Source organism: Zea mays, chromosome 9, assembly GCF_902167145.1.
Source record: "Zea mays cultivar B73 chromosome 9, Zm-B73-REFERENCE-NAM-5.0, whole genome shotgun sequence".
In the NCBI taxonomy this organism is placed as follows: domain Eukaryota; kingdom Viridiplantae; phylum Streptophyta; class Magnoliopsida; order Poales; family Poaceae; genus Zea; species Zea mays.
The window spans coordinates 112667115-112675466 of NC_050104.1; positions in this window are offsets into that span (position 1 = coordinate 112667115).

Here is an 8352-nt window from a genome sequence, read left to right on the forward strand (position 1 = left end):
ACATCCTCTATATCCGTCCTTTACAGTCTTCTCTAAAAGATTCCATCTCCTATATCTACTTTCTCTCCAACAACGTCCTCTAAATCACGTCCTCTATATATAAATACCTATATTAAAGACATTTTTAATTTTTTAATTTTTGTACATACGTATTTGTCATACTCTCAAATGTATTGAACATATTTTAGTTTTATTAAATCGGTTGTTTAAAGTATTCAAATAGATAGAGAACCGTTTAGAGAAACTCTACATATAGAGGATCCAGCAGCATTCTCTAAATTTAGAGGACCGTTTAGAGGACGTTGCTGGAGGGAGTAGAGGACGTCTTCGTCCTCTAAATTTAGGGTACAGAACCCTTTAGAGGGTCTTGTTGGAGCCAGCCTTATCTTCCACTCTTCCAGCAATCCAGAATTCCAGATTCCAGCCCAAGGCCCAAGTTGAACACACAAAACGTGAAAACCCTAAATCCTTAATACCCGACCCCGGTTGCCAGTTGCCACCCTACCTGTGTCCCTGCCGCTGCGGCGCTGCCCAGGCCCCAGGCGCCCAGCTGCTGCCTGCTAGCCGCAGCCGCCAGGCGCCACTGCGCCAACCGCGGTCGCCTCGCCGGACACCGGCTCGCCCTCTGCCCCTCGCGCCGGACCTCGGTTAGCTCCTGCCTGGCTGTCTTGTGCTCGATCGTGGCCACCAGTACACCACGGCTTTCTTTGCTTCTTGCTTCAGTGCATACTGCGTAATGCATTGATTGCGTTTGGACTTTGGATGTTCCTCTCTGGCTCTCCACGCAGAACAGCCGAACAGGGAGCGGCCTGTCCATCTGCTGTCTGCTGAAGCCTGAAGGGGGCGGTACTCCACTCTCCACTAGACCTGCAGCTAGTCAGTGGCTCAGTGCGGTGCCAGCTTTGTCTCCCGTCAGTGCGGTGACAGCCCAGCTCGGACTCCCCAGTTTTTTGTTTTAGTGATCTACTCGTTAATCCATATTCAAGTAATGATCTACTCGTTTTTTATTTCTAGTAGGACCATGACAGGGAGAGATGAAAGCTCCGACCGTAGTTTGGCACGCTTGTTGTTGGGAACGCCGCCTCTACCCGCTGCTCTTGGAACTGCTGGTACTAAGAGGAAAGCAACCACACTTACTCCTGCACCAACTGTTGCATCTCTAGGTAAGTAAGGATATGGTTGTTTTTGTTTCAATTTTTGTGTTCGTCGGATGGCTATTAGGTCTGAACTAAAATCTGATGGCAGGTTCCAAGAGGAAGACAAGTGAGGATGTTTTGCTTTCATCATCTGGACCTGCAGCTAGAGCTAGGAGTGTTGAAGTTGAAGATACACTAGCACCAGCAGCACCTACAATTGTTGATAGTACCACAAATGTAATAGATAGCAGTGGCACTGGCACTGGCACACAAGAGGATGGGGATGAACACTCCCTTCCAAAGAGGGATAAGAAGCGCACATCAGTAGTATGGCAATATTTTGAGAAGACAGATATTGAAGTTGAGGTGGATGGGAAGATTTACAATCAAAAGTGGGGTTCTTGCAAGTTTCCTAAGTGTAAGGCAAGGTACAGATGTGAAGGCAGGTATGGAACAACTGCATTTCTAAACCATTTGAGATCAGCACATAGGATTGTTAAAGGGCAGCGACAACTCAGTATGGTAAAGGATCATGAAAAGGATTGCACTGTGGTGGAACCCTATAAGTTTGACCAAGCAGTTAGTTTAAGGAAGTTATATTTGGCAATAATCATGCATGAGTATCCTTTCAATATAGTTGAACATGAGTACATGGTTGACTTCATTAAATCCCTACGCCCCAACTTTAGTATCAAGTCTCGTATCACTAGTTCACCTTCTGCAACTGTAACCTCAAAGACAGTTGCTAGTGCACCTCAACATGCTAGCACAGATGAGTTGTTGCTGGAAACTCATGACGATGAACTTGAACTTGATCGTTTCTTATATGATGAGACAAGTTTGGCTGAATCAGATGCATTGAGTGAATTAGAAAAGTATATGGCAGCTCCTCTTCTGAAGCATAGTGACAGTCATTTTGATATCTTGTCTTGGTGGCGAGGCCAACAAAAGGAATATCCGGTTCTTTCACTCATTGCTCGCGATGTGCTAGCCACACAAGTGTCAACTGTTGCTTCCGAGTCGGCGTTTAGTGCAGGTGGCCGCATCGTTGATCCATACCGTAGCCGGCTTGATCCTGAGATGGTAGAAGCACTTATTTGCACCAAAAGTTGGATTTCAGCAACAAGAAAAGGTATAATTACATAAGATCTTAGTTATAATTTGTCTCCTGCTATCTAATCTGCAACTTATAATTGTGTGACTTTCATTTGTTAGAATCTAAGGATATTCCTTCACTTGCCACTGATCTGAACAATTTAGAGGACTTTGCAACATATTTAAAGCTTGCGAATGAAGAGGTATACATGGTTCAATGCACAAAATTACATGACATCAGTTTTGGTTCAATCTTTGTACTGATACAAATTGTTTTTATCTTGTTTTAGGTGGGAGACGAAGATAATGATGCAAGTGATCCAGATGTCATGAATGATGAAGAAGAGCTGTTTGGGACGTTTTAATCTTAACTTGAGACTTGTAGTAACTTGAGTCTTTTGGATTTGTGGTCATTGTCCACTGAAGACTTGGAGAGAGTGACATGTTTTACTTTTGGACAAACTGAATGTTTGATGTCCCTGTCAGCCAGTTGTTAGTTGTTACTCTAGTCTTTTGGGTTTGTGGTCACTGCTCACTAAGTCACTAGAGACTTTGGAGAGAGTCATATAGGTTTCACTTTTGGACAGCCGTTTGTCTGGTCTTTTGGATTTGTGGTCACTGCTGCTAACTGGAGACTTTGGAGAGAGTGATAGGTATTTGTTTCACTTTTGGATAAATCGAATGTCCGTTGTCCCTGGCAGCTTTTTGTACATATTTCACGGGCATGTGATCTGTGCCATAGCGTCAAACTATCAGTACGCTTGTATGTGACATGAGTGTAGATATAATTTCTCACTCAAATAATGTCACTATGTGTTTATGTTGATGCTATGAACTTAATATATATTAATGTTTGAATTAAGTCATTCAGTTTATTGTTTGTTTTTGTTAATTACCGACTCAAGTTTCATATATCGATCGTTTTCGACGTATCTTCGTTTCGATTTTTTTGTTTTCGAATGATCGATAATTTCGATACCGTATACCGACCCGAAACTTTCCATTTTCGTTTTCGTACCGTTGTTATAAAACAAAACCAAAACCAATATCAGTGTTTTTTCGATCGTTTTCGATCGTTTTCATCCCTAATTTTACTACACTTATTGTTTGTAGGCTTGTAATGTGCACTTAAGTGTAGGAGTTGACTGAAACCCTAGTTACATGATCTCAGGAATCCTTTTGAGATGGATACTAGTATGCTAGGTCGAGTAGTTGCTTTATTTAACTAGGATCTCGGTAGAAGACGAGTGACTTTTCTAGCACTCGCACGAGATCAGGAATTGGTTGTACCCACTTTCATACTATCATGATACTAGTCTGTGGACAACAATCCATGGGGATTGGTTGTCTACGAGATGGGAAAATGGAATAAGGATTAACGTGCGGATACCTATGTCAAGCGTTTGAACATACTAAACACATACCGAGAAATATGGTAAATCGATAAGCCTAGTACTTGAGTGAACCTACCCGCAGACTTTACCCCTCACGCGACCTGAGACGTGGTCTCCCATTTCGGTTATGGTGGGTACAAGTGCGGTCACTGCACGACGGCAGTCGGGGTCAGTGAGGCATTGTACGCCAAGGCGGTGAGCCCTGATCTGTTGCCAGGGGATCGATGGGGACGGTTGATGTGTGTGGGGACGGAGTGCCCCTGCATGTCGTGTGTTTAGGTTTACCTTGCAAGGATAAAAACTCGATTCGAATCGTCTGCTTCTCGCAGCTAATGAGACTGCTTGATCCATTGTACTGCATTGAGTAACAAGTGGAAATATGATGAGTTGATATAAGATGTTGATTGCTAATAATGTTTGCTACTATGTATGAGTAGATAGTACACATTTAGCCTTAAGAGAGTCACACTTAAATTGACAAAGTTAAAACTTGACTTAGAAACTCAGCTAGTGCCTTTGGCAACCAAACCCCACAGCCAAACAGCTGCATGTCTAGAGGTAGAGGAGTAGACTCCTCACACCGGGTAAGTCTAGCTGAGTATTAGTATACTCAGCCTTGCTTGTGGCATAATTTTACAGGTTCTCTGGAGGACATGGTTGCTGGAGTGACTTGGCCGTCCATCTTGCCACCGGGTTGGACTGTCGAGTGGGACCCCACCTCGGCTAAGGAGGAGCATGAGGAGTGATGGGACAGGCTTCCCCATCTCTCTGTTTATTTACCGTTAGTTTATTTCCGCCGCACTTCGAACAATGATGACTACTTTTGCAAAACTCCGATGGTAATGTAATAATTTTAATACTCTTACATGCATGGTTTTATGCTTTATTGTATTTGCTCTGTGACTCACCATCGAGTGAGATTGTGGTACTTGATCCTGTCAGTGGCCGTGTCGGACTAGATCCGAGGGATTGACGGGTTATTCCCATTTAAGTGTGGTCTAGCCTCTAAGGCAGGGCTTAGGCACTTAAGTTGGAATAATTCGGGCAGTTCCGCCACAGCTGGTATCGGAGCTTGTACCACCACAGAGGAATCAATAAAATATAAATACCATCCTTTTCCGAAGTAAAAACTTGATAGAAACAATGTTGGATAGATAGTAGGACGAGCAGGATAGACCTAGGACGTGAAGCTTTAGGATGATAGAAGGGTAGCTAGGTGGCTAAGTGATTAGGCCCTACAGGCCACTTTAAAGGATGGGAGTTCTTCCCCATTCCCTTTACATTAATGTGAGGTCGTTTAGAACGAGCATGCATGCATTCTTAATTAAGCAAATGGATAATTGAGTAAAGAACTAAAAACAAAATGATGACCAACTAAGTATCCTAATACCATTTTTTATAGTTGGAGAGAAGCTGAGTTTTATTTTGCTTGTTCTTTTTATAATTCTTTTTCTTTTACTTACGCTTAACCGTATACAGATGACTTCCCACGGATCCTCAGACGACGGGAATGCACTGTCCCACACTGACGGGCTTGCACGAGAGGGCTTTCCCCGCATTTTGTGGGAGGTACTTCAGGGGGCCGAATACACGACGCCTCCTCAGTACGCGGTGCAGCAGTTCGAGAAGCATCGAGTGCCCCGCTGTAGGGTGAGGATGACCCTGGAGCCTCATCCCATACAGCCAGGCTGGCGTTCACTGGACTCTGAGTCCTTTGGATATCGGGCTGAGGACACGATCGAGGCGATTGCTCTGCACGGATTAACCACTTTCTGTGGATTCCATCCCTTGGAGCTGTCTACCCACCCCATTGGCTTGTTCCCCGCGGAAAGGGAGGACGACCCAATGTGGAAGGATCGGGTGGAGCATTCCAAGGACATCTGGGCTATCTACCCAGGTCAGACTGCGCATTTGACTGTACGGTGCATGAATGCTCTGTACCGTCTGCAAGTGATGCGTGGTGAGGCGATGTCTCATCTAATGGCATTGTTGGAGGCAACAAATATCACCCTGGACAACAGAGAGGAGCTCGTGGTTGATTTGTCCACTGAGATGGTGGAAAAGGACTTGCAGGTGGAGCAGCTATCCAATGAGATCCAAGAGCTGGAGGAATTAGTGGGTACCAGGGAGAACACCATCGAGGTTCTCGAGGACCAGCTTATTAACACTCAGCAGCAGCTTGCTGAGGCTAATGAGCACCTGGATATGCATCACCAGGAGATCCAGGACATGGAGGCCAACGAGGACATCGACATTGAGGGAGGAGAGGAGCTTGCCTCCAGCATGGACACTGCTGGCTCCGGGAGACCACCTTCCCCCGAGTCGAGTGTTGCCTCGTTCGCTCACTAGGTGTCAGGGATAGAGTTAGAAGTCAGTGATGGTAGGACTCCTCGCAACTAGCTTAGCTTTTGCACCCATAGGGTACTAGGCTAGGTAGAGTTGAGTCTTTTTGGGACCATTGATGTAACCGTGATAAACTCTTTTGGAAGCATGGTTGATGGATGATGTCAGTTTTAAATTTGGAAGGAAAGTTTATGCCTTTTGAAATCCTTTTGTTTATGTCGGAATCTATCAATTTGCCTTTGACTCCTTCACGCGATTAAAACCTTGAACTTGGAGATATGGTATTAAGTATATGTGTGATTTTTCAGATGGCCGAGAGACAGCGTCGTGGCCAGAATGAGCGCGTTCCTCCACCGCCACCACCGCCTCCCACTCTGCAGGAGCTAATGGCTCAGCAGAATGAGATCTTGAGGCAGCTAGCTCAGCGTCAGCCACCACCTCAGCATTATGGCGGTGGGGACCATCAGCGTCACCCCGCGGCAGCTACCTACCAGGAGTTCCTCAGTACCCAGCCTCCACTGTTCACAAGGGCAGAGGACCCACTTGATGCAGATGTATGGTTGAGAGTAGTGGAATCCAAATTCCCGCTACTCCATGGAGCTTGTTCAGAGGTCACTAAAGTCAGGTTCGCCACCCAGCAGCTTCGCGGACCCGCAAGGACTTGGTGGGACCATTTCCTTGCCATGCAGCCAGAGGATCGAGAGGTGGAATGGAGAGAGTTCAAGGCAGCTTTGCGGGGACACCACATACCAGCCGGGATTATGGACCGAAAGCTCAACGAGTTTCTGGCACTCACTCAGGGCAACAGGACCGTGTTACAGTATGCTCAGGTTTTTAATGACTTGTGCCAGTATGCTGGATATCATGCAGATACGGATGAGAAGAAGAGAGACAGGTTCAGGAGGGGGCTCAGCACTAAGCTCCGTGACCGTCTCAACACCGTCAGGGCCAACAGCTACAATGAGTTGGTCAACATGGCTATCTCCCAGGAGGACTGCATTACAGCTCGACAGGCAGAAAAGAAGAGGAAGACCCCTGTGGCAGGACCCTCAGCTCAGCCACAGCGCTTCAGGATTGTGTCCGACACTCAGAACAGGGGACCCCAGCAGCAAGGGAGATGGGTGATCCGACCGCAGCAGCAGCAGCAGCAGGAGGCACCCAACCGCACCCAGTTTCCAGCTCAGAGGAACAATCAGCAGCAGCAGTATCGCCAGGCAAATGACAACAGGTGTTTCACATGCGGCAACACCGGACATTATGCCAAGAATTGCCCCAGGAACCAGCAGAGGCAAAGGCAGAATGTTAATCAGAATCAAGGCAAGAGACAGAAGGTGCAAGTGAGGCAGGGCAGGCTGAACTTCACCACCATGACTGATATTCCAGAGGGAGCACCCGTCATGACTGGTATCTTTACAGTTTTGAATTATCCTGCTATTATTCTTTTTGATTCTGGTGCTTTGCATAGTTTTATCAGTGCCAAATTTAGTGCCAAGTGCCAAGTGCCAATTGCCTTTTCACCACACCAATGGGGGCATTACCATTTCAACACCAGGGGGCAGGGTTGCCACCTATCAAGTCAACAGGCATGTGCCCATAAAGTTTGGTGGTCTAATAATTAAAACCACCCTCCTCATTTTGGGTTTGGATAGTGTTGGGGTCGTGCTTCGGTGCGCCGAAGGTCTCACACGAAGAAGCAGCTTCGGCTGAAGTCGTCTCCAAGAGATGGCCGAAGGTCCCTTTTCATGGAGCTTCGGCGTTTTAAACCGACATAGAGATAGAATGACCTTTTTATACATATAGGTCTGAGTCAATGCTGTAAACTTTCGCAAGGGGCATAATTGTAATTTGTCACAGGCTGCGACCTGTGCCTATAAATAGATGAACAGTACCTCTGTACTGTTCACGCGAACTTGTCATTTGCTTTCGCATCACGCTTGTACTTTTGCCTTCCGCAGGACCGAAGGTACATTTGTAATTCAAAGTCATTTATATTCATTGATACAAGTAGAGATAATTCTATGACAATATTTAAATGTTTATTTCATATTCTATGATTTATGTGAATGCTTCATTCTTCGTTGTTATGCTTACGAAGGTATGACCTTCGTAACCTTCGTCCGAGATGCTATATATCCCGAGGGGATATATTGTTATGGAGGACGAAGGACCTTAACGCTTAACATTTTTTGTGTTGCCTTGTTCTTAATTCTTAGCATTTGAGAACAAGTCCCCAACATTGGCGCCCACCTCCGGTCAACTCACTTCCACCTTTCTGAGCTGATGGCTTCGTTCAACACTCAAGCTGGAGCTGCTTCGGCTTCGAAGCTGGTGCTCCCGATAACAGGCGGTTCTTGCTCAGAGCCAGCTAACAAAAAGCAGAAGAA